We start from the raw sequence: 25,898 nt of genomic DNA, 5'->3' as shown, positions 1-25,898 counted from the left end.
CGGAGGACGACGGGCCGGCCCGGGGCTCCCCGGCTTTTGCAGCGTCCCTGCCTCGCAATTTGCAAGGAATGTGGGGTGCAAGAGCAAGTGGGGAACTTGGACGGCGGCTGGCGCGCGGTGGGGACGAGGCCGGAGCCACCACCCGTCCAGATTTCCGTTTCTGCACCCCGGCTCCCCTCCCCCACCCGGGCGGCCGCGCAGGCCCCAGGTGCAGCCATGTTCTCGCTCCCACTACCCTCGCCTCCATTGACAGCCCTTGCTGGAGAGGGCCGGGCGCCGCGCTTGCCTAGTCCTCGGGTTCGGGGCTAGCTGGCGCGGTGCTTCCTGGGAGTTGTAGTCCATGGCCACTGCCGCCGCGTTGACCGGGAACGCATCCGAAACTACAACTCCCGCTGGGCGGCGCTGCGGATGCGCACGCGCAACGCGCCTTCGAGGAACAAAAAAAAAAAAAAAAGAAAAAAAGAAAAAAAGGAGGAGGAGGAGGGTGAGAGAGAAGCTGGGAGAGCAGAGAAAAGGGGCCACCGGTCGCCCCCCCGCTTCCCCGCACGCGCTCTCCAGCCGCGGCCGCCCGCCTGCCGCGGTCACCCCGGCCTCTGCCTCTGTCCCCCAGTGATCGGATCAAGGCGCTGAGCGAGGCCCTGCCTGCGGGGCGGCCATGCGGCGGTGACAGGAGCGCGGCCGACACTCACGGGCCCCTCGCCCCCTGTCGCCTCCCGTCCGCTCGCCAGCTCCCCTCAGCCGAGGCTGCTCCGCGGCGGCCGCAGCCCGCGCGCGGCCCACACTCGCCTCCCCTCGGCACCCCCGGCCCCGGCGCTGCTTGGAGGCGGCCGCACTCGGGTGAGTCCCTCTCGCCTCATCCCCGCCCCCGCCCCGGGGGCCATTGCGAGCGGGGGCCTTTATTGGAGACTTTGCCCCGCCGGGGCCTGCAGGGACAGGGGCCTGGGAGCCGCGGCCCGCCGCGCGCGGTGTGGGGCCTTGGGGGGCGCCCGTGCCGCCTCCCCCTACCCCCACCCCCACCGCCTCGCCGGGTCTCGAGCCCCGCCGGCCTTGGCAGTGGCCGAAACGAGGCGATGGGGGTGGGGCGGCACGGACGCGGTCGCGGGGGACGACAGTGGCACGCGCGCGCCTCGGTGCGCGTGGGGGAGGGGCGCGCGCGCCAACCGGCGTGGGGTGGGGGGGCGCCTCGCGCGTGCGATCCCGCGCGCGAGCGAGCGAGCGGCCCTGCGGGCTGCGCATGCCCCGCCACGCTGATTGGCCGGCTAGGCGGTGCGGGGGCGCGCGCGGTGCCAGGCCCGAGCCGCCTTGGGGTCGCGCTCGCCTGGTGTATCTGGGGCTCCTGCGCCGGGGCAGCAGACGCGCGGGATTGGCCGACCGGCATGGGGGCGGGGCCGCGCGTTGCCTGGTAACTGCGGCGGGAGGGGGAGCGGGAGCGCTGTCCCCCGCCCCGCCGCGCTCCCAGGTGGAGTCCGGAGTGGGCTTTGTCCCGGGCCGGCCCGGCGCGCCTGTCCCGCGGGGCCTGTTCTTTGGGGGAAATAAACACAATGACCGGAAGGAAAACTTCAGCCTTAGGCCATGCAAATTAAGCCGTCTGGGTTCGGCCAGCACCCAGACGACGGGAGTGCAGAGGAAGAAGGAAAATGAAATGGAAAAAGCTGTCTCCTTCCCGCTCCCTGACTTCTCCACTTTTTCTTAATCCAACTTTTGCCTTTTCGTGTAGCGAATTTTGTCCTCCCTAGGTTATAGATTTGCGCTGATTTGCGGCTGGGGATGTTCACAGGTGGGGTGCTGTTCGAGTAGTGTCCACTCTTGCCGATGCGCAGCTCTTGCTGACTACTGACCTCTTTTTTTTTTTAAAAAATTATTTGTGGAGATGCGTTCTCACTACGTTGCCCAGGCTGGTCTTGAACTCCTAGGCTTAAGCGATCCTCCCACCTTGGCCTCCCAGAGTGCTGGGATTACAGGTGTGAGCCATCGCTTTCGGCTTAATTTTCTTTTTTTTAGAAAGAGTCTCTCTATGTTGCCCTGGCTTAAGTGCAGAGTGGCACAATCATAGCACATCGCAGCCTCCAACACCTGGGCTCCAGCGATCCTCCTGCCTCAGCCTCCCCAGTGCCTGGGACTACAGGCGCATGCCATCATACCCGGCTAATTTTTTTTTTTCTTTTTTTTGAGATGGAGTCTCACTATGTGGCCCAGGCTGAAGTGTACTGGCGTGATCTCGGCTCACTGCAACCTCTGCCTCCCGGGTTCAAGCCATTCTCCTGCCTCAGCCTCCTGAGTAGCTGGGATTACAGGCGTGCGCCACCACGCTGGGCTGATTTTTGTGTTTTTAGTAGAGATGGTGTTTCACCATGTTGCCCAGGCTGGTCTCCAACTCTTGAATCAAGCTCAAAGCAATCGGCCCGCCTCGGCCTGCCACCAAAGTGCTGGGATTACAGGCGTGAGCCACCGCCCTGGGTCACGCCTGGCTAATTTTTAATTTTTTTTTAGAGATGGGGTCTTCTTGTGTTGCCTAGGCTGGTCGGGAACTCCTAGACTCTGGTGATCCTCCCGTTTAGGCCTCCCAAAGTGGTGGGAGTAGAGGCTTGAGCCATCACGCTGGGCCTCATCTCTTTTAAATTCAACTTTGCCGCAGACAATGGCTTGATCGGCCGACAGTGCAGAGGAGAAGTCTCCAGTCCTTCAGGGAACAAAAGGGGAAGTTAGTTTGCAAATGAGAACGTGCAGGTAGAGTGCCCTGCGGAGGCGGGGTCTACTCCCCAGGCTGAGGCCTATGGTGTGGGTTGACCGATTTTATTTCTTGCTACAGGATTTTTCGGTAGCTGCTGACTTGGCTTTCGTTTCTCCTCCTTGAGATCTTGGTCTTTTGGCTGGAATGACGTTTTTCAGGCTATGGAAATCTTTCTTGCTCATATGCAGCCACTTCCTTAAGGTCTTCTCTTTTTTTTTTTTTTTTTTTTGTTGTTGTTGTTGTTGTTGAGAGAGTTTCGTTCTATCCCCCAGGCTGGAGTGCAGTGGCGCGATCTTCGCTCACTGCAACCTCCGCCTCCCAGGTTCAAGCGATTTTCCTGCCTCAGTCTCCCCCGAGTAGCTGGGTTTACAGGCGCCTGCCCCCAAGCCCGGCTAATATTTGTATTTTGAATAGAGACGGTGTTTCGCCATGTTTGTAAGGCTGGTCTTGAACTCCTGACCTCAGGTGATGCGCCTGCCTCGGTCTCCGAAAGTGCTGGGATTACAGGCGTGAGCCACCGCTCCCGGCCTGAGGTCTTATCTTATATTTCATGGTCAGAGTTTGTTTCTTCTTAGTCTTCCATCAACTTGTGTGCCCTTCCTTGCAGGGCACCTGTATTTTCTCTCTTTTTTTTTCCTTTTCCTTTTTCTTTTTCTTTTCTTTTTTTTTTTTTTGGGAAGCGGAGTTTTGCTCTCGTTGCCCAGGCTGGAGTGCAGTGGCGCGATCTCGGCTCTCTGCAACCTCTGCCTCCCGGGTTCAAGCGATTCTCCTGCTTCAGACTGCTGAGTAGCTGGGATTACAGGAGCGCTCCACCACGCCCGGCTAAGGGCACTTTTATTTTCCTCTGCATCTGACCTAGTCACTGGATGTTGAGCTCGTAGGGGCAGGGACAAGAAGCCTTTTCCTCCTTTGTCTTTCTGCCTCCACTTCCCCCTCCAGTTTGGCATCGTCCTAGTGCCTTGCGGGTGGTAGCAATGCTGCTTACATTTGAGTGTCTTCCTTGCCCCCCCCCCATGGCTCTTGAGCGCTTTGGATGTACAGTATTTTTCTTATTTAATCTTTGTGACAAGTCTGTAATTCTATTCTATAGAGCGGAACAAGTCTAGAGAAGTTGGAGAGTTCTGTACTCTTGCTTACCTAGCACATGAACCTGGCCAGTGTGACTCAACCCCTAAGCCGAGGTTCTGAAACCACCGCGCCTGGGCGTCCCCAGGAGAGCTGGCATGTGCGGACTCTGCTTGCTGGGCCCTACCTCCCAGGCTGATCCTGTAGGTCTGGGGAGTTGCCCGACAATTTGCATTTCGATTAGCTCCCCAGGTGGTGTTGATGGTGGCTGCTCCCCGGACAGCCCTTTGAGAACCATTCACAATGGTGCAAAATGAAGGGGGAGAAATTTATTGGAGATGTTTGCTTTTCCTTACTTTAAAATTAGATCTTGCCCGGGTGCGGTGGCTCACACCTGTAATCCCAGCACTTTGGGAGGCCGAGGGAGGTGGAACACCTGAAGTTAGGAGTTCGAGACCAGCCTGGCCAACATGGTGAAACCCCGTCTGTACTAAAAATACAAAAATTAGCCGGGTGTGGTGGCGTGCGTCCGTAGTTTCAGCTACTTGGGGAGGCTGAGGCAGGGGAATCTCTTGAACCTGGGAGGTGGAGGTTGCAGTGAGATGAGATCTCACCACTGCACTCCAACCTGGGCCACAGAGTGAGACTCTGTCTCAAAAAAAATAAAAAATAAAATACAATTAGGTCTTAAAGAATGAAAAATAATTCGGACGACTGACTGTAGATTGCTCAGAAAACTGTCTGAGAGTTGAGAATTCCTGTTAGCCATGATTAGAAAAGTTAAAAGTTTCATAAGTTTCCACTTTAAAAAGGGGCCATGGATTTAAGTGCGGAATAAAATGGGAAATCTATGGAAGTTTGGCTTTTTTCCATTCTGATTTATTTATGATTTTAGTCGCAGCACAGGCATTTGTTACATTATCTTCTTCAGATGCCCAAAGTCTGCCACACCACCACACAGAAGGTTTGAGTGATAGGACCACAGCTTGTAGTTTTGGCCCTTGGAAGTACGGGGGTTGGGGAGCATTGTGTGCTGAGGCTCCTCTGCCACATGGCCCTCCAACGATTCAGCTTACTCAAATAGGACTACAGAGACTGACATTAAAATGTAGGCTTTGGGGGTTCTTTTTGCGGGACAGGGCTGGGGGCAATTCTTGCTGAGAAAGATTTTTAGGTTTTTTCTTTCTTTTTTTTTTTGATGGAGTTTCACTCTGTCGCCCAGTCTAGAGTGCAGTGGCACAGTCGGCTCACTGCAACCTCTGCCCCCACCCAGGTTTAAGTGATTCTCCTGCCTCAGCCTCCGGAGTAGCTGGAATCATAGGCATGTGCCACCACGCCCGGCTAACTTTGTATTTTTAGTAGAGACGGGGTTTCTCCATGTTGGCCAGGCGGGTCTCGAACTCCTGACCTCAGGTGATCCACCTGCCTTGGCCTCCTAAAGTGCTGGGATTACAGGCGTGAGCCACCGCACCTGGCCCTTTTTTTTTTTTTTTTTTTGAGACACAGTCTTGCTCTAATGTAGGTGCGCAATCTTGGCTCACTGCAACCTCTGCCTCCTGGGTTCAAGTGATTCTCCTGACTGAGCCTCCTGAGTAGCTGGGATTGCATGCACCACCACACCTGGCTAATTTTTTGTATTTTTAGTAGACACGGGGTTTTATCATGCTGGCCAGGCTGGTCCCCAACTCCTGACCTTGTGATCTGCCCGCCTAGGCCTCCCAAATTGTTGGGGTTACAGGCGTGAGCCACCGCGCCTGGTGATTTTTAGGTTTTTAAAATTATAATGGATTTCTTTCTGGGGAAAATAACCACAGGTTAGGTGGGAGGAATGGTTTTAGTTTAAAGTTGATGACCTCCCTCCTTTCCCCCACCTATACCCTTAGGCGAGTTGTACACACTCCTCAGGGGATCCCAACTTTCATGGCCACTATCCTGCTATGTTCTAGCATTTTCGATGACCCATAGGTGGACAGGTTGTTATTGTCTAAAGGAACACTGAACAATTACTAAACACTTAACCTCTTCTGTTATTACTGGTTACCAGCTATTTGCATTGCATTTCACCTAATTCATTTCTACTGTTGTTTCATTCTTTGTTGATGACATGAATGTTTTATATAAACATGAGTTTTTGCAATATGCTTCGTAACTGGGGTGGTATAATTAACACGAAATGGTCTTACCACTGGCTTAAATAGATGGATGTCAAATCATTTTTATGTCAGTCTAAGGGAAAGTATTTATTTTTTTGAGACGGAGTCTCACTCTGTGGCCCAGGCTGGAGTGCAGTGGTGCCATCTCAGCTCTGCAATCTCCGATTCCCGGGCTCAAGCGATTCTTGTGCCTTAGCCTCATGAGTAGCTGGGATTACAGGCATGTGCCGCCATGCCCAGCTAATTTTTTTGTATTTTTCGTAGAGATGGGGTTTCACCATGTTGGCCAGGCTGGTCTCCAACTCCCGACCTCAAGTGATCCACCCGCCTCGGCCTCCCAAAGTGCTGAGATTACAGGCGTGAGCCACTGCACCCGGTTCATTTATTGAATGAAGGTTATTCATTGTTAATAACTGAAAGAAAGTAGAAAATACACCTAATCAGTTGCTTATTCTACTTGTAGAGTTGAGATACCTGGGAATCAGTAGGCTTAAACTGGCAGCATAGCTCTATGAAGACTCATACTTGGTTAACTAAAGTGTATTGGGGATACCTACCTGGGGGAGCGAAACGCCTTAGAGTCTTAGAAGATGTGTGTTTTTTTATTGCATTTTATTTTATTATTATTTATTTTTGAGACAGAGTCTCGCTTTTGTCACCCAGGCTGGGGTGCAGTGGCGCGATCTCGGCTCACTGCAACCTCCGCCTCCTGGGTTCAAGTGGTTCTCCTGCCTCAGTCTCCTAAGTAGCTGGTACTACAGGCACTCGCCACCACGCCCGGCTAATTTTTGTATTTTTAGTAGAGATGGGGTTTCACCATGTTGGCCAGGTGGTCTCAAACTCCTGACCTCAGGTGATCTGTCCGCCTTGGCCTCCCAAAGTGCTGAGATTACAGGCATGAGCCACCGCGCCCAGCCAAGGATGTGTGTATCCTGTAAAAATTGTGTGGATATGTCATTGGAAGAGGTGAAGAATTTGTCTTGATAATTCTTCATTCTCCATTCTTCCCCTGTCGTCCTTTACTGTTGCCCTTTTGTTCTGGAACTCTCCCTGCTGTCTTCCTGTTTGTTTTTTCCTCTTTCTTTTTTTTCCTTTGTAAAATTCTTGTTTTGGTATTCCATGCCTGTTTCAGGCAGTACTCATTTGCTTTTTACCACTTTGGCCTACTGAGAAAGTAAGAGAAAGTTCAGTATAGCCAGGAACTGTCAGAGCTGTTGGAGGATTGACTCATTCTCCTTTGGTTGTAACTTGTTTCTGTTTTTGGTTTTTTGAGAAGGAGTCTCCCTCTGTTGCACAGGCTAAAGTGCAACGGCGCGATCTCGGCTCACTGCAACCCCCGCCTCCCAGGTTCAAGCGATTCTCCTGCCTCAGTCTCCTGAGTAGCTGGGATTACAGGCATGTGCCACCATGCCCAGCTAATTTTTGTGTTTTTAGTAGAGACGGGGTTTCACCATGTTGGTCAGGCTGGTCTCAAACTGCTGACCTCAAGTGATCCACCTACCTCAGCCTCCCAAAGTGCTGGGATTACAGGCATGAGCCACCACGCCCGGCGCCTATTTTTAAAGAACTAGTTACTTAAAAAATATATCATGAGAGGGAAGACAAATTTATAAATTGAGAGAGGGTTTATAGCTTATGGCTAGTGACACAAGTTTGAAGTCTGACTGCCTGGATTCCAATCCTGGCCCTTGCCATTTCCTGCCTGTGCGACCTTGGGCATTTCACTTCATCTTTGTGTGTTTCCCTATTTTTTTTTTTTTGAGACGGAGTTTTGCTCTTGTTGCCCAGGCTGGAGCGTAGTGGTGCGCTTGGCTCACTGCAACCTCCGCCTCCCGGGTTCAAGTGATTTTCCTGCCTCTGCCTCCCGAGTAGCTGGGATTACAGGCATGTGCCACCACACCTGGCTAATTTTATATTTTTAGTAGAGACGGGGTTTCTCCATTTTGGTCAGGCTGGTCTCGAACTCCTGACCTCAGGTGATCCACCCGCCTCGGCCTCCCAAAGTGCTGGGGTTACAGGTGTGAACCAACAGTGCCCAGCCTGTTTTTTATTTTTATTTTTATTTTTTGAGACAGTGTCTTGCTCTGTTACCCAGGCTGGAATGCAGTGGCATGATCTCAGCTCACTACAACCCCTGCTCTCGGGTTTGAGTGATTCTCGTGCCTCAGCCTCCTGAGTAGCTGGAATTATAGGCGTGTGCCACCACACCTGGCTAATTTCTGTATTTTTAGTAGAGACAGGGTTTCACCATGTTGGCCAGGCTGGTCTCCAACTCCTGACCTTAGATGATCCGCCCACCTCAGCCTCTCAAAGGCTGGGATTACAGGCCTGAGCCACCGCGCCTGGCGCCTATTTTTAAAAATGGAGTTGATGATAATAGAACATGTTTCGCTTCTAAGAGCTGTTGCGAGGATAGAGTTTAAGTACTTAGGTTGCTGTCTGGCATATAGTAGACATTCAAGAAATATTAGTCATAAAAGTACTATTATAAAGACTTTTGGGAAATTGAGGAAGCGAAAATTTTACTAGTAATATTGACTACGATGTTAATCTCCAAGAACTCTGGAGAATATGAATTGCAAGGGCAAGGACTTGTTCCTCTGTGGGATTTTCCCCTGTGACTGCTACATTGTTTTTATGTTTTGTTTTGTTGAGATGGAGTCTCGCTTTGTCACCCAGGCTGGAGTGCAGTGGCAGGATCCCAGCTCATTGCAACCTCCACCTCTGCCTCCCGGGTTCAAGGGATTCTCCTGTTTTAGCTTCTCAAGTAGCTGGGACTACAGGTGTGCGCCACCATGCCCAGCTAATTTTTGTATTTTTTAGTAGAGAAGGGGTTTTACTGTATGTTGGCCAGGCTGGTCTGGAACCCCTGACCTCAGGTGATCTGCCCACCTCAGCCTCCCAAAGTGCTGGGATTACAGACGTGATCCACCACGCCTGGCCAGAGCTTGACAGTTTGATTGATGAAACCTAAGAATGTATGCTTTAGATGTTGTTCATTATAATTTGTTATATCTAGATATTTAGCTCTTACTGTTGACTATAACACATACATGACGTGAGTAGAATTTTATCTAGATTGAGTTTTCAGACCGTAATTGGTTTCAAGAAAATAAATAGGGTATTGGAAGTGAACTAAAATTAGTAACTGGCTTTGGCATTAGACTTTAATGCACTTAAATTACATGATCTCATCTGTGAGATAATTTGACAGAGGAGGACGATGGCATGTATTATGTCCATATGAGGAAAGGGCAGAGAAATAGACCCTGCAAGATTCATTAGTGTCACTCCTTCCTCCTGTTCATTTTCTTTCTTCGTTTTTCCCCATGGTAAGCATTAAAAAAAAATTTTTTTGGCTGGGTGTGGTGGCTCACTCCTGTACTCCCAGCACTTTGGGAGGCCATGAGTCACTTGAGGTCAGGAGTTTGAGACCAGCCTGGCCAACATGGTGAAACTCTGTCTCTACTAAAAATACAAAAAATTGGCTGGGTGCAGTGGCTCACGCCTGTAATCTCAGCACTTTGGGAGGCCAAGGCGGGTGGATCACGAGGTCAGGAGATCGAGACCATCATGGCTAACATGGTGAAACCCTGTCTCTACTAAAAATACGAAAAAAAAAAAAATTAGCCGGGCGTGGTGGCGGGCGCCTGTAGACCCAGCTACTCAGGAGGCTGAGGCAGGAGCATGGCGTGAACCCGGGAGGCGGAGGTTGCAGTGAGCCAAGATCACTCCATTCCACTCCAGCCTGGGCCATAGAACAAGACTATGTCGCAAGGAAAACAAACAAACAAAAAAACACGTCTCTACTGAAAATACAGAAATTAGCTGGGAGTGGTGACAGGTGCATGTAATCCCAGCTGCTTGGGTGGCTGAGGCACGAGAATCACTTGAACCTGGGAGGCAGAGGTTGCAGTGTACCGAGATCTTGCCACTGCTCTCCAGCCTGGGTGACAGAGCAAGACACCATCTCAAAAAAAAGAAAATCCTGTAAGATGAATTTGTTCCTTTATGAAGAATAAATTTGTGTCTGCCATTTACACTGTGAATGCCTTTCTTTGGAGTTGTTCGTTATAGTGTTTTTTTTTTGTTGTCGTCGTTGTTGTTGTTAAATTGTGGTAACATATACTTAACACAAAAATTACCATTTTAACCTTTTTTTTGTTGGGGAAGGGATGGGGTGTCACTCTGTTGCCCAGGCTGGAGTGCAGTGGTATGCTTTTGGCTCTCTGTAACCTCCGTGTCCTAGGGTCAAGACATCCTCCCACCTCAGTCTCCTGAGTAGCTGGGACTACAGGTGCATGCCACCACGTCTGGCTTGATTTTTTATTTTTTGTGGAGATGGGGGTCTCGCTATGTTGCCCAGGCTGGTCTCAAACTCTTAAGCTCCAACAATCTGCCTGCATCTGCCTCCCAAAGTGCTGGGATTAGAGACATGAGCCACCACACCCAGCCTGATTTTACAAAAAAAATTTTTTTTTTTTTTTTTTTTTTTTTTTTTTTTACCATCTTGGCTCATGGCAACCTCCATCTCCCGGGTTCAAGCGATTCTCCTGCCTCAGCCGATCGAGTAGCTAGGACTACAGGTGCACACCACCACGCCCAGCTAATTTTTGTATTTTTAGTAGAGATGGGGTTTCACCATGTAGGCCAGGATGGTCTCAATCTCCTGACCTCGTGATCCACCTGTCTTGGCCTCCCAAAGTGCTGGGATTACAGGCGTGAGCAACTGCACCCAGTCTTAACCATTTTTAAGTGTATGTAGAGTTCAGTGGTCCAGAACTTTTTTTTTTTGAGACAGGGTCTTGCTCTGTTGCCCAGGCTGGAATGCAGGATATTATCAAGTTCACCTGTGTGTTAGAATCTCCTTATTTAATCCTTTTTGTGGTTTTTGGAGTTTTTGTTTTGTAGCATGGCAAAGCACATTGTGTGTGTGTATGTGTCTGTGTGTGTGTGTGTGTGTGTGTGTGTGTGTGCGTGTAAGAAGTATATATAATTATATTATGGTGTACTTGGAAAAGTGGAGCATGATGAAGAGTTTGGTCCATAATATAACTGGTTATGTAGAACCCTGTTTAGCAGACAGAACCTAGGAAGTTTTCTGATTGTATAGGTTCTATGCTTTTGAGAATTCCTGCTTGTGTTTTGATCTCATTTCCATACACAGTCCTTAGAGATCATAGTTATTTATTTATTTATTGAGATGGAGTCTCACTCTGTCACCCAGGCTGGAGTGCAGTGACGTGATCTTGGCTCACTGCAACCTCCACTTCTGGGTTCAAGCAATTCTCCTGCCTCAGCCCCCTGAGTAGCTGGGATTACAGGCGCCGACCACCATGCCTGGCTAATTTTTGTGTTTTTAGAAAATATGGGGTTTCACCGTGTTGACCAGGCTGGTCTCGAACTTCTGACCTCGTGATCCACCTGCCTTGGCCTCCCAAAGTGCTGAGATTACATATATGAGCCACCGTGTCCGGTTAAGAAGGGATCTTTTAAATTTTTAAAAATACATTAATTTATTTTTATAGAGACAGGATCTTGCTGTGTTGCCCAGGCTGGTCTCAAACTCCTGGGCTCAAGCGATCCTCCCACCTCAGTCTCCCAAAGTGCTGGGATTACAGGTGTGAGCCACCACGCCCGGCCCAAAAGAAGGGATCTTTTATCACGTCAGGAACAGTAACTATTTATTCATTTATTCAGCATACTGACGGCCTCATCCTATGAGGCCTCAGAACACAGCGTGTTTCTTGGAAAATACTGGCATGGGCAAATGACATTGTTGAGAGCTTCAAGATAAAGAATCTTTTAGTTTAGTTTGTGTATCCAGACTAGTTTACTTTTTTTTTTTGTTTTTTTGGAGACAGTCTTGCTCTGTCTCCCGGGCTGGAGTGCAGTGGCACAATCTCAGCTCAATGCAACCTCCACTTCCCGGGTTCAAGCGATTCTGGTGCCTCAGCCTCCTGAATAGCTGGGATTACAGGCGTGCACCACAATGCCTGGCTAATCTTTGTGTGTTTTGGTAGAGAACGAGGTTTCATCATGTTGGCCAGGCTGGTCTTGAACTCCTGACCTCAAGTGATCCACCCGCCTCGGCCTCCCAAAGTGTTGGGATTACAGGTATGAACCATTGCGCCCAGCTGGAAGGTGACTTTTTTTTTTTTTTTTTTGAGAAAGAGTCTCCCTCTGTTGCCCAGGCTGGAGTGCAGTGGCACGATCTCGGCTCACTGAAACCTCTGCCTCCTGTTCAAGCTCTTCTCGTGCCTCAGCCTCCCGAGTAGCTGGGACTACAGGCGCACGCCACCACGCCCAGCAATTTTTGTATTATTAGTAGAGACGGGGTTTCACCATATTGGCCAGGCTGGTCTCGAACTCCTGACTTTGTGATCCACCCACCTCGGCCTCCCAAAGTGCGGGTATTACAGGTGTGAACCACTGTGTCCGGCCAAGGTGACTTTTTAAAGTTAAATTTTAAAACGATCTTTGAGGAGTAAATTTGACATAAGCAGGTGTTCATGCTCAGATGCCTTAAAAGGTACACATACGTCAGTTCAAAGCAGTTATTTATTTTGACACTTGTCTCATTCATTTTCCTGCTCTCTCAGAAAATAGGTTATTTTATTTAGCAGTGATAATTAATGCAGTTTGTTGGGAAATAAGCTATTTTCAATTTACCAGGCTTGGATTTGGTGAGTTTTTATGTAAATTAATAGATATATGTACATATATATATATATATATATTTTTTTTTTGAGACGGAGTCTCGCTCTGTCGCCCAGGCTAGAGTGCAGTGGCGCAATCTCGGCTCACTGCAAGCTCCGCCTCCCGGGTTCACGCCATTCTCCTGCCTCAGCCTCTCCGAGTAGCTGGGACTACAGGCGCCCGCCACCACGCCCGGCTAATTTTTTGTATTTTTAGTAGAGACGGGGTTTCACCGTGGTCTCGATCTCCTGACCTCGTGATCCGCCCGCCTCGGCCTCCCAAAGTGCTGGGATTACAAGCGTGAGCCACCGCGCCCGGCATATGTACATATATTTTTAAAATAACTATTTTAGTGAAGTTTAAATGATAAATGCTTGCTCAATTCACTGAATGCTTTTGTGATGCGCTTTATTAATAATTATTAAATAATTCTTTTATTAAGAATTGACATGCATTCTGATGTATTACCAACTTTGTAAGGTAAGTATGCAGACTGTTGTCATCTTCCAGACTAGTAAATTTGGGATTAAAGAATCCCAGGGTCACCTATAAGATTGGAGACAGGACTTGAATTCAGAACTTTTGCCTGATTGCAAAGCTCACCTTCCTAATAGCTTTGCTCTGTTGCCTGCCTTCTGTGAACAGTGCTTTTAAAAAAGTAAAGATGGCCGGGTGCGGGTGGCTCACGCCTGTAATCCCAGCACTTTGGGAGGCTGAGGTGGGTGGATCATCTGAGGTCAGGAGTTTGAGACCATCCTGGCCAACATGGTAAAACCCCATCTCTACTGAAAATACAAAAAATTAGCCGGGTGTGGTGGCATCTACCTGCAGTCCCAGCTACTCGGGAGGCTGAGGCAAGAGAATTACTTGGACCTGGGAGACGGAGGTTGCAGTGAGCTGAGACCATGCCACTGCATTCTAGCCTAGACAACAGAGTGAGACTCTTTCTCAAAAAAAAAAAAAAGAAAAAAAAACACCTCAAGAACAAAGTAAAGATGGATCCTTAGACAATAGCTACTTGATTTTCATTTTCTCTTCCAAACGGTTTTTCCAAGTCCAACTGAGTTTTAAATTTGGAGTCATGTCAAAGGGACACATTCTTTATGTGTGTTGGCAGAGCAAGCTGCTGCTGTTTAAAAATCTGGACTATCAATTTAAAAGTATAATTAATACATATGCAAAAATGGTGTCTTAAACTGTGGTGCAAGGAAAATAGGTCTTTCTGAATAGCTGGTAAGATTTTTCCTTGTTTGTTTTTTAAGGATGTTGTTTTGGCTACTGTGAAACTCAGAACTCAGAGCTGAACTTGTGATCCACTGATTGGGCAGATCCTTTTTTTTTTTTTTTTTTTTTTTTGAGACAAGAGTCTCACTCTGTTGCCTAGGGTGGTGTGCAGTGGCACGATCTCCGCCTCCTGGGTTCAAGTGATTCTTCTGCCTCAGCCTCCCAAGTAGCTGAGATTACAGGTGTGTGCCACCACACCTGGCTAATTTTTGTATTTTTGGTAGAGACAGAATTTCACCATGATGTCCAGGCTGGTCTTGAACTCCTGACCTCAGGTGATCTGCCCACCCTGGCCTCCCGAAGTGCTGGGATTACAGGTATGAGCCACTGTACCTGGCTAGATCCTTTCTTTATTATTTTGTCATTCTTTCCTTCACCTGGCTTTTTAAAAGTCAAATTTAGCTATTAGCTGTCTGAAGCTTTTTTTTTTTTTCTTTAATGGGGTCACCATACTATAAAGCTTTAAGTAGGAATACAACACAGTTGTAAATCATTTCAAATCTTAACACTTCAAATTTATTTTATTTTTTCTTGAGGGATATTTGTTATTTACTGATGTAAGTGCCAGCTTTATTTCAGCAGATAAAAATTAACAATTTAGTATCTTAAAAATGTCTGCATACACCCCTAGAAAAATTTCACAGCAGCCGGCTGGCCATGGTGTCTCACGTCTGTAATCTCAGTACTTTGAAAGGCTACGGTAGGAGGACTGCTTGAGCACAAGAGTTTGACACCAGCCTAGGCAACATAGTGAGACCCTGTCTCTACCAAAAAATCAAAAAAATTAGCCGGGCGTGGTGGTGCATTCCTGTAGTCTCAGCTACTATGAAGGATGAGGTGGGAGGATTGCTTGAGCCCAGGAGGTTGAGGCTGCAATGAGCCATGTCCCTGCCACTGCATTCCAGCCTGCATGACAGAACAAGACCCTGTCTCAAAAAAAAAAAATTCAAAGTCTTGATTTAAAAATCAATCCTGATCAAAGGTTTGGTTTAGGGATTTCTTATTTTATTTGGAAGTACTTGCCATATAGATATATATATATATAAAATATATATGTTAAAAATTAAAGTCAAATGAACTAAAATGGGTTCTTTGGCTCTATTTCTTGTCTGCTGAAGTGTATATGTTAATATACATTAATATAAATTGTGATAGTTTACATCCTGCTATTAAATATTTGTAAAACAGAACCTCTGGCCGGGCACGATGGCTCACGCCTGTAATCCCAGCACTTTGGGAGGCTGAGGCGCGCAGATATTGCCTGGGCTCAGGAGTTTGAGACCAGCCTGGGCAACATGGTGAAACCTCGTCTCTACTAAAATTACAAAAATTAGCCAGGAGTGATGGTGCACCCCTGTAATCCCAGCTACTCGGGAGCTGAGGCAGGAGAATCATTTGGACCCGGAAGGCAGAGTTTCCAGTGAGCCAGGATTGCGCCACTGTACTCCCGCCTGGGCAACAGAGTGAGACTCTGTCTCAAAAAAAAAAAAAACAAAAAAAAAACACAGAGCCTCTGAATTGCTGACCTAATTTATTTTCCTTGGGAAAATACCTAGTAAGCCTATGGAGATAAACTCTTAGAATTGAAGTATTGTTCATTGTAAGCAAGGCATACAGAAGTCCTGCCTATTCCAGGTCTAGTGTAGTCTCTGGTGAACTTATCTTTTCTAAGATATTATATACAGTAAACAGGAAGCTCTCTGTTGGAGGATGTGTCAGAGCTGGAGATTGGACTAGAATACTGAAGACAATATCAACAACAATAACTGACATTTTTTGAGAGTTTATGAGTTTACTGGGATTTTTTGTTTTTTTCTTTCGAGACAGAGTCTCATTCTGTTGCCCAGGCTGGAGTGCAGCGGCACGATCTCAGCTCACTGCAACCTCTGCCTCCTGGGTTCAAGCGATTCTCCTGCCTCAGCCTCCCTAGTAGCTGGGACTACAGGCGCGTGCCACCACGCCCAGCTAATTTTTTGTATTTTTAGTAAAGATGGGGTATCACCGTGTTAGCCAGGATGGTCTCGATTTCCTGACCTCGTGATCTGCCTGCGTTGGCCTCCCAAAATGCTGGGATTACAGGCCTGAGCCACTGCCCCCAGCTAAGTTTACTGTTTTAAGTGCTACCTGCATTAACATATTTAATCCTCATAGCAATCCTGAGATGTGAGGTAGGCACTATTATGATCCCATTTTAAAGTTGAGAAAAATGAGGCTAACCTGAAAAATATAGTAAGGGACAGTGTTAATATAAAACTAGGCAGCCAGACAACTCCTGCTCTTAACTGCTATGTGGTTTTTGGATTTGTTTGTTTTTGTTTTGTCTGAGATGGAGTTTCGCTCTTGTTGCCCAGGCTGGAATGCAATGGCGTGATCTGACCTCAGCTCACTGCAACCTCTGCCCCTCACATTCAAGCAATTATCCTGTCTCAGCCTCCCGAGTAGCTAGGATTACAGGCATGCGCAGCCATGCCTGGCTAATTTTTTTTTTTTTTTTGAGACGGAGTCTTGCTCTTTCTCCCAGGCCAGAGTGCGGTGGCGCAATCTTGGCTCACTGCAAGCTCCGCCTCCCGGGTTCACGCCATTCTCCTGCCTCAGCCTCCTGAGTAGCTGGGACTACAGGCGCCCGCCACCGCGCCCAGCTAATTTTTGTATTTTTAGTAGACACGGGGTTTCACCGTTTTAGCCAGGATGGTCTCGATCTCCTGACCTCGTGATCCGCCCGCCTCGGCCTCCCAAAGTGCTGGGATTACAGGCGTGAGCCACCGCGCCCGGCCATGGCTAATTTTGTATTTTTAGTAGAGACAAGATTTCTCTGTGTTAGGCTGGTCTCGAACTCCCGACCTCAGGTGATCAGCTCGCCTCGCCCTCCCAAAGTGTTGAGATTACAGGCGTGAGCCACCACGCCCGGCCTCTTTTTTTTTTTTTTTTTTTTGAGACCAGTCTTGCTCTGTCGCCAATCTAAAGTGTAGTTGTGTGATCTCAGCTCACTGCAACCTCCACCTCCCAGGTTCAAGTGATTCTCCTGCCTCAACCTCCCAAATAGCTGGGATTACAGGCACCCACCACCACACCCAGCTAATTTTTGTATTTTTAGTAGAGATGGGATTTCACCATGTTGGCCAGGATGGTCTCGATCTCTTGACCTCGTGATCTGCCCACCTCAGCCTCCCAAAGTGCTGGGATTACAAGCGTGAGCCACTGCGCCTGGCCTAAAAACTATTTTTAAAAGAAGAAAAATAGCTATGAATTTAAAAAGCAACTAAAATGTACAACTAATATAAACCAGCTAGTGATCTGACTTTTTTTTTTTACAGGGTCTTGCTCTGTCTCCTAAGCTGGAGTGCAGTGGTGTGGTCATAGCTCACTGCAGCGTCGAACTCCTAGGCTCAAGTGATCCTCTTGCCTCAGGCTCCTTGAGTAACTGGGACAACAGGCGTGTACCACGACACCTGGATACTTTTTAAATTTTTGGTAGAGAAGGGATCTCACTCTGTTGCCCAAGCTGGTGTCGAGCTCTTGGTCTTAAGCAGCCCTCCCACGTCAGCCTCCCAAAGTGTTGGGATTTCAGGGGTGAGCCACGGCGCCCAGCCTGAGTCACTTTTAAACTTAGAAAATAGTTGCAAGAACAGCAAATAAACAAAACTTGCTCACGTATCTTTCACGCAGAGACTTGCATTCAAGTTCTGCCCATCGTTTTGGTGATGGATGTCCTTTATTGTAAGACTGTAATCCAGGATCACATTTCCACCCAGTTTCCTTGCCTCTCTAATATACTTTTTTGAGATGGAGTTTCGCTCTTGTTGCCCAGGCTGGAGTGCAATCGTGCAATCTCGGCTCACTGTAACCTCTGCCTCCTGGGTTCAAGCGATTCTCCTGCCTCAGCCTCCCAGGTAGCTGGGATTACAGGCATGCGCCACCATGCCCAACTAATTTTGCATTTTTTTTTAGTGGAGACGGGGTTTCTCCATGTTGGTCAGGCTGGTCTTGAACTCCCAACCTCAGATGATCCGCCCACCTCAGCCTCCCAAAGTGCTGGGATGATGGGCATGAGCCACTATGCCCTAATACACTTTTTTTTTTTTTTTTTGAGACGGAGTTTCACTCTTTCGCCCAGGCTGGAGTGCAGTGGCACCATCTCAGCTCACTGCAACTTCTTCCCCCCGGTTCAAGCGATTCTCCTGCCTCAGTCTCCCAAGTAGCTGGGATTACAGGCACCTGCCACCACACCCAGCCAATTTTTGTATTTTTAATAGAGATGGGGTTTTGCCATGTTGGCCAGGCTGGTGTCAAACTCCTGACCTCAGGTGATCCACCCACCTCGGCCTCCCAAAGTGCTGGGATTACAGGTGTGAGCCATCGATCCCGGCCTAATATACTTTATTTTAGAACAGTTCTTCAGTGTTTTGAGTTTCATTCATGCCCTTGACCTTTTTGAAGACTAGAGGCATTTTTATAGAATGTCTCTTAACTCAGGTTTGTCCAGTGCTTCCTCATGCTTATACTGAGGTTAAGCATTTTGAGCAGGAATATCCATGTTTTCCTTGCATTTTGTTGGGTGGGACATGGTGTTTGTCTGTCTGGAGACTAGTGTTAACTTTGATGACTTGGTTACGATGGGGTGTGCCATGTTCTCCTTTTTTTTAAAAGAATGAATATTTTTAAAAGAAGAAAAGTAGCTATGAACTAGTATTTTGTGGTACAATACTTTGGGAAAATGAAAAGATCTCCTTTTAGTATTGAGGAATCCTATTTCTTTAAGAGGCTGTTTTTTTTTGGTGGGGGCAGAAGGTCAGTTCATAGACTTAAATACCATTACAGTTGTTATCTAAGCCCTTGAAAACTTAAATGTTTTTCTAAAGTTTAAATTTGTAGATAATGGAATTTGAAAAGTATTTAAAATCTGATTAAATTTTACAGTGTATAGTGTGGTTTGAAAGAGAATGGGGGGCTGGGCGCAGTGGCTCACGCCTGTAATCCCAGCACTTTGGGAGTCCGAGGTGGGCAGGTCACTAGAGGTCAGGAGTTGGAGACCAGCCTGGCCAATATGGCAAAACCCGTTCTCTACTAAAAATAGAAAAATTAGCTGGGCGTGGTGATGGGCGCCTATAGTCCCAGCTACTCAGGAGGCTGAGGCAGGAGAATCGCTTGAACCCGGGAGGCAGTGGTTGCAGTGAGCCAAGATCATGCCACTGCACTGCAGCTTGGGTGACAGAGCAAGACTCCGTCTAAAACAAACAAACAAAATAAAAAAGACAGAGAATGGGGAATTGAGGACATCCAGTCAGTTGGATAGATCTGGATTCTATTCTTAGCAATTCTGTGATCTTGGGCAATTTACATTGTCTTTAGTTATCAGCTGTTCTTAGGTTATAAAAAGATCCATTTTGTAAATTGTGTCAAGCAGATGTCGACCATTTATAATAAACATATCAAGATATGAAGTTAATTTCTTTGCTGTCATTCAAAAGACAAACTGATAGGGTCAGCAAACTACCTTAAACATGTTCTCATTAAAACAAAAATTGAAAACACATCTCCTATAGCCAGACATGGTGGCAGATGCCTGTAGTCCCAGCTAATTGGGAGACTGAGGTAGGAGGATCCTTTGAGCCCAGGAGTTTGCAGCCATCTTGGGCAACATAGTGAGACCCTTATCTGGAAAACAACACAAAACAAAAACCAAAACCCGAACAAAGCACATTTTCTATAGAAGCTACTCAGTGGACGTAATTAAAACAAATGGTAGTATGCTGAAAAAAATAAGACATTTAGTGTGAACCACATGTCCAGAAAAAAAAATTAAATAGAAAACATTAAGACATTTACAAAGTCTGTGTTTACAATCTGAACTGATTATATTAAACGTATACTGACATTTTAGGGATGAATAAATTTCCTTCTGAAAAACAGATTTTAGTTTTGGCTTTTAGTACTTAATAATTATAGGGAGAACATGGAAATATTAAATACCAACAATTTGGCTGGGCGTGATGGCTCATGCCTGTAATCCCAGCACTTTAGGAGGCTGAGGCGGGCAAATCACTTGAGGTCAGGAGTTCAAGACCAGCCTGGCCAACATGGGGAAACCCTGTCTCTACTAAAAATACAAAAAAAAACTAGCTGGGTGTGGTGGCAGGTGCCTGTAATGCTAGCTACTCCAGAGGTCGAGCCAGGAGAATTGCTTGAACCCAAGAGGTGGAGGTTGCAGTGAGCCGAGATTACGCCACTGCACTCCAGCCTGGGCGACAGAGTGAGACTCCGTCTCCAAAACAAAACCAAAACAAAACAAAAAAACCGAAAAAAACCCCAACAGCTACAGAGATAAAAAGATTTAGGCGGCCTAAAAGATTGCCAAAATGTAGTATTACATGATAAACTAAACTAGTTTTAATGCAACTGAATCCTGGTTTAGAATAAAGTCAGCTGATTCAACTATTAGTATTAGATCTTTTGGATTTATTTTAAGCACCATTTTAGGACAAAATATCTAACATTTTACTTGATGAATTTTAACTTTTTCTTACCACTCATTGTTTTGAAGAAATTACTTTTTAAAAGTTTGAGATGTCACTAATTTTTCACTTAGCATTAAGCGATACATGAATTCATTTTATTCTACTGACTGAAGATGTTTCTTAGTGTATACGTTCAAGAATATGATGATGCCATTAGTCACTTAATTTTGTTGAAACTTGGCTTTAGTGGCTGTTAATAAAATGAGTCGGTTGGCCAGGTGTGGCACTTTGGGAGGCTGAGGCGGGCAGATCACCTGAGGTCAGGAGTTCAAGACCAGCCTGGCCAACATGGTGAAACCCCGTCTCTACTAAAAAAAGAAAATTAGCCGGGTGTGGTGACACACACCTGTAATCCCAGCTACTCGGGAGGCTGAGGCAGGAGAATTGCTTGAACCTGGGAGGCAGAGATTGCAGTGAGCCGAGATGGAGCCACTGCACTCCAGCTTGGGCGACAGAGTGAGACTCTGTCTCAAAAAAAAAAAAAAAAAGTAAATTTGGGTTTTACAGTTTTTCCTCTTATACAAAAGATAACTGGAGACTAGATCTCAAAGAATGAAGACAACTGGAAAGATGGAAGACACCAGAAAACCAAGAAAGAGAGAACTTCCCTGAAATACTGGCCAAGGCAGAAGTGCATCCACCAGTACTGCAGACTCACCTCTGTAGTCCATTTTTTGGAATAGGGGGTCAAAAACTTATGTTTGGATGGAAAATTTCTCTGGTAAAAGTATTCTTTCTGTCTCTCTCTCTCTCTCTCTCTTTAATGGACACAGGGGCTTACTCTGTCACCCACGCTGGAGTGCAGTGGTGTCATCATGGCTCACTGCAGCCTTCACCTCCTGGGCTCAAGCCATCCTCCTGTCTCGGCCTCCCAGAGCACTGGGATTACAGGTGTGAGCTACTGAGCCCGGCGTTTTTTTTTTGTTTTTTTTTTAAACTCTTAAGCCTGTTGAATAATTACAGAATTGAATACTATTACCCGTCTTAAATACTGTCTTCCAGGGACAATATCCTAGTGGCAGTTATTTTAGCTAATTTTGAAGGTTTTTCTCAGTTTTTATTCATCTAAGAATCTGGGGGTTTAGTGATTATTGTTTGAATGCAAAACATTGAGTTAGGAAAGTTACTGATTTTTGCAGTCTTGAGTTTATCTCGCCTTCCTTAAGTAAAGGTGCAGTGTAGATCTTCATTGCTTATTACAAGTAAAAATAGTAGCCTGCAGAAATTTGTGCAGAAGAAAATAAAATTATGGGCCTGGTGTTTCTCATCAGTTTAAATCCATTTCACCTTCGTTGAGACTGAGTCTTCAGTCTTTTAGGTGGCAAGTCAAGGTTTTACTAATTTAAACTATTGTCTAAATTCAGGGTTGTCTTTCATTGTTAAAGGAGATAGTTTGCCTGACAGTACCTGAAAGCAGTGTTTTGTGACATAAGTAATGTGTCCACCTAGATAATCAGTCTGTAACCTACTCATATATATATATATATATTTTTTTTTTTTTTTTTTGAGACAAAGTCTCGCTGTCGCCCAGGCTGGAGTGCGGTGGCACGATATCGGCTCACTGCAACCTCCGCCTCCCAAGTTCAAGCAATTCTCCTGTGTCAGCCTCCTGAGTAGCTGGGATTACAGGCATGCGCAACCACGCCCAGCTAATTTTTGTATTTTTAATAGAGGTGGGGGTTTTAGCATGTTGGCCAGGCTGGTCTCGAACTCCTGACCTTGTGATTTGCCCACCTCAGCCTCCCAAAATGCTGGGATTACAGGCATGAGCCACCGCGCCCAGCTACATTTTTAAAAATTTTTTAATTTTTTGAGATGGAGTCTCACTCTGTTGCCCAGGCTGGAGTGCAGTGGCATGAACTTGGATCACTGCAACCTCCACCTCCCGGGTTCAAGGGATTCTCCTGCCTCAGCCTCCTGAGTAGCTGGGATTCCAGGCACCCACCACCACGCCCAGCTTATTTTTGTATTTTTAGTAGAGATGGGGTTTCACCATGTTGGCCAGGCTGGTCTCGAATTCCTGACCTCAAGTGATCCACCTGACTTGACCTCCCAAAATGCTGGGATTATGGGCATGAGCCACTGCCATATTTTCCATATATATTTTAACCAAATCCCTTATTTTCTTAGAATGTGACTGATGCTGATACAGAAAGTTCAGTGTCCACTATCATCTTTGCTTTCTAATGAAAAGGATATTATACTTTGCTTCAGTCAGTTCATTTATGGTGAGTGGCAGTTAATTCTCTACTGAAAGACTGTGTAGTATTATAGTTGCAATCACTGTCTAATTATTTACCTTGTGTTGATTCTGTTTTTAAAACCTGCCATCCTTTGATTGTTATTATGCATTAAAAACGTAGTTTGGTCTTGAACTCTAGACCTCAAGCGATCCTCCTACCTTGGCCTCCCAAAATGCTGAGATTACAGGTGTGAGCCACCACACCTGGCTGTAAAGAGGCAATTTGGAATTCAGAGAGGGATTCTAGTCCCTTGTTAAAGAACTAACTGTAGGCTGTGCTCGGTGGCTGTCGCCTGTAATCCCAGCCCTTTGAGAGGCCGAGGCAGGCAGATTACCTGAGATCAGGAGTTCGAGACCAGCCTGGCCAACATGGTGAAACCCCATTTTTACTAAAAGTAGAAAAACTATCTGGGCGGTGACGGACACCTGTAATCCCAGCTACTTGGGAGTCTGAGGCAGGAGAATCGCTTGAACCCGGGAGGTGGAGGTTGCAATGAGCTGAGATCACACCATTGTACTCCAGCCTGGGTGACAAGAGCCAGAGTCCATCTCAAAATAAAAATTTATATATACACATACATGTAATTTTTATATATTTATTTATTTTTTTATTTTTATTATTATTTTTTTGAGACGGAGTCTCGCTCTGTCGCCCAGGCTGGAGTGCAGTGGCGCAATCTCGGCTCACTGCAAGCTCCGCCTCCCGGGTTCACGCCATTCTCCTGCCTCAGCCTCTCTGAGTAGCTGGGACTACAGGCGCCCGCCACCACGCCCGGATAATTTTTTTTTTTTTTTGTATTTTTAGTAGAGACGGGGTTTCACCGTGGTCTTGATCTCCTGACCTCATGATCCACCCGCCTCGGCCTCCCAAAGTTCTGGGATTACAAGCGTGAGCCACCGCGCCCGGCCTATATGTTTATATGTATTTGTGTGTGTATATATATATATATTATAACATGAAAAAGAAATAGGGCGTGAATATAATTTAAATAAAAGAGTGTTCTAGCGCCTCCCCACTTACCAGTCTGACTGGAACCTTGTTTTGAAGCAGAAATGTATTGAAAGTTCAGAAGTCTTTCAGAGAACAGCATCATAAAAAATATTAAGAACCTCAGTTTTTATTAGGGTAATGATAAGGTTTGTAAAAATCTTCAAGCGCGTTCTTCCTTTCACTCACTATGAAATATTTTTTTTTGTCTGGGTGCAGTGGCTTATGCTTTTAATCCTAGCACTTTGGTTGACTGAGGTGGGAGGATCATTTGATCTCAGGAGTTCGAGACCAGCCTGCGCAACATAGTGAGATCTCTACTAAAAATACAAAAAATTAGCCGGGTGTGGTGCTGCAAGTCTGTAGTCCCAGCTAGTAGGGATGCTGAGGTGGAAAGATCGCTTGAACGCAGGAGGTGGAGGCTGCAGTTAGCAGTGATGGTGCCACTGTACTCGTCCAGGCAACAGAGTGAGACTTTGTCTCATAAAACCCAAAACCAAATGTTGTTGTGTGCTGTTTGGTATTAATGACAAGGAATCAGATAATTAAAGCAGAAGTACAGTCAAAAAGAAAATTTTATGGAATTAGTTATTGGCTTATTTTGAGGAAGAATGAATCAGAACAGCAAGGACACAGATAAATCTAATACCTGAAATGGATCTCCAACAGGAAACTCAAGAGGATTTCAAACAATGGCTAGAGTCTGTTTTCAGAGATAAAGAAGGCATCACATATACAGTAGCCAACCAGAATCAGAGATAAACAATGAAACAGCAACAGGCCAATTGAGTTCATCTTTGAAACTCATGAAGGAGAATTAAAATCAAATCAGGGAAACAAAAGGTGAAGTCAAAAAACGTTGAGAATAGAAGAACTGAGGAGATTGAAAAAATGGGACGCTGGGCGCAGTGGCTCACGCCTGTAATCCCAGCACTTTGGGAGGCCAAGGCGGGCGGATCACCTGACGTCAGGAGTTCAAGACCAGCCTGACCAACATGACGAAACCCCATCTCTACTAAAAATACAAAAATTAGCTGGGTGTGGTGGCAGGCGCCTGTAATCCCAACTATTTGGGAGACTGAGGCAGGAGAATCGCTTGAACCTGGGAGGTGGAGGTTGCAGTGAGCCGAGATTGTGCCATTGCACTCCAGCCTGAGTGATTGAGCAAGATTCTGTCTCAAAAATAAAAAAAAAAAGAAAAAAAAAATGGGAAAGAAGGTATAGCAGGCTCACATAGCTGTTATTTTTTGTGTGTCTGTTTAATCACAGTATATCCCGTGTCATCTTCTGACCAGCCACAGTAATTGGATTTGGGTAGGCTTATGACACACATGCCCAGATCTTTTACACAAAATGTAATGGGAAGGCTGGGCATAGTGGCTCACGCCTGTAATCCTAGCACTTTGGGAGCCCAAAGCAGACGGGTCAACTGAGGTCAGAAGTTCGAGACCAGCCTGGCCAACATGGCAAAATCCCGTCTCTACTAAAAATACAAAAATTAGTCAGACGTGGTGGTGCATGCCTGTAATCCCAGCTACTCGGGAGGCTGAGGCAGGAGAATCACTTGAACCCAGGAGGTAGAGGTTGCAGTGAGTTGAGATTGTGCTACTGCACTCCAACCTGGGTGATAAGTGAGACTCCGTCTCAAAAAAAAAAAAAAAAAAGTAATGGGAGTATGTGATAGTTCTCTGCCTCTGGGATCACAGGACAGGAATGTGGTATGCATGAAGGCACATGTGGCTGTCAGGTCTGCCTTAGGGAGGACACCCTTCTGCTTAAGCCGAGAGAATTCTAATGACTTATTTTGTGGTTTTGGATCTAGCTATATGTGGAGCCAGTATAACCTTTAGACTTAATTAATTAAATGAAGCAATAAAAGTTCTCTTTTGTACTTGATCTTGTTTGAATCGGGAATTGGTAACCTCACAATCTAAAGTAGTTCTGGCTAATTCATAAATTGTTCTTGAGAATAAAGGATATGGAAGGTATGGTTCCCAGAGTTGGTGAGGTTAGTTATTCTTACTGAAAACAACCAACAGTGTTATAAAATTATAGAACAAAACTTTCGTGAAAACACCAGAAAGTTGAAAAGTAGAGAAAACTTGAAGGGCTGTGTTATGGGAAGTCAGATAACAGAAATGAGAATTGCTCTTGTTCTGAAGGCAAACATTTCACCACTTGACCTTGAGTTTTGAAAGCTTTGTGGGGTGAGAGACTCAGA

General features: G+C 46.5%; 1 protein-coding gene across 7 annotated transcripts in view; it reads left to right on the top strand.

The window, feature by feature from the left end:
* GTF2I (general transcription factor IIi) overlaps positions 1-25,898 on the top strand; it is a 113,141-nt gene that overhangs the window by 7,584 nt on the left and 79,659 nt on the right. The window contains exon 1 of one of the 7 annotated variants that reach the window (XM_032756600.2): positions 462-837. The exons of the other annotated variants lie outside the window; for them this stretch is intronic. The gene's annotated coding sequence lies outside the window, so the exon portion shown is untranslated. Of the gene's footprint in view, positions 1-461; positions 838-25,898 lie in introns of those variants that run through there. 7 annotated transcript variants of the gene reach the window in all.

The sequence above is a fragment of the Hylobates moloch genome, unplaced genomic scaffold (assembly GCF_009828535.3).
Source record: "Hylobates moloch isolate HMO894 unplaced genomic scaffold, HMol_V3 SCAFFOLD_1, whole genome shotgun sequence".
NCBI lineage: Eukaryota > Metazoa > Chordata > Mammalia > Primates > Hylobatidae > Hylobates > Hylobates moloch.
Note: the sequence above shows the minus strand (reverse complement) of the source record. Positions and strands in the feature narration are given on the sequence as shown.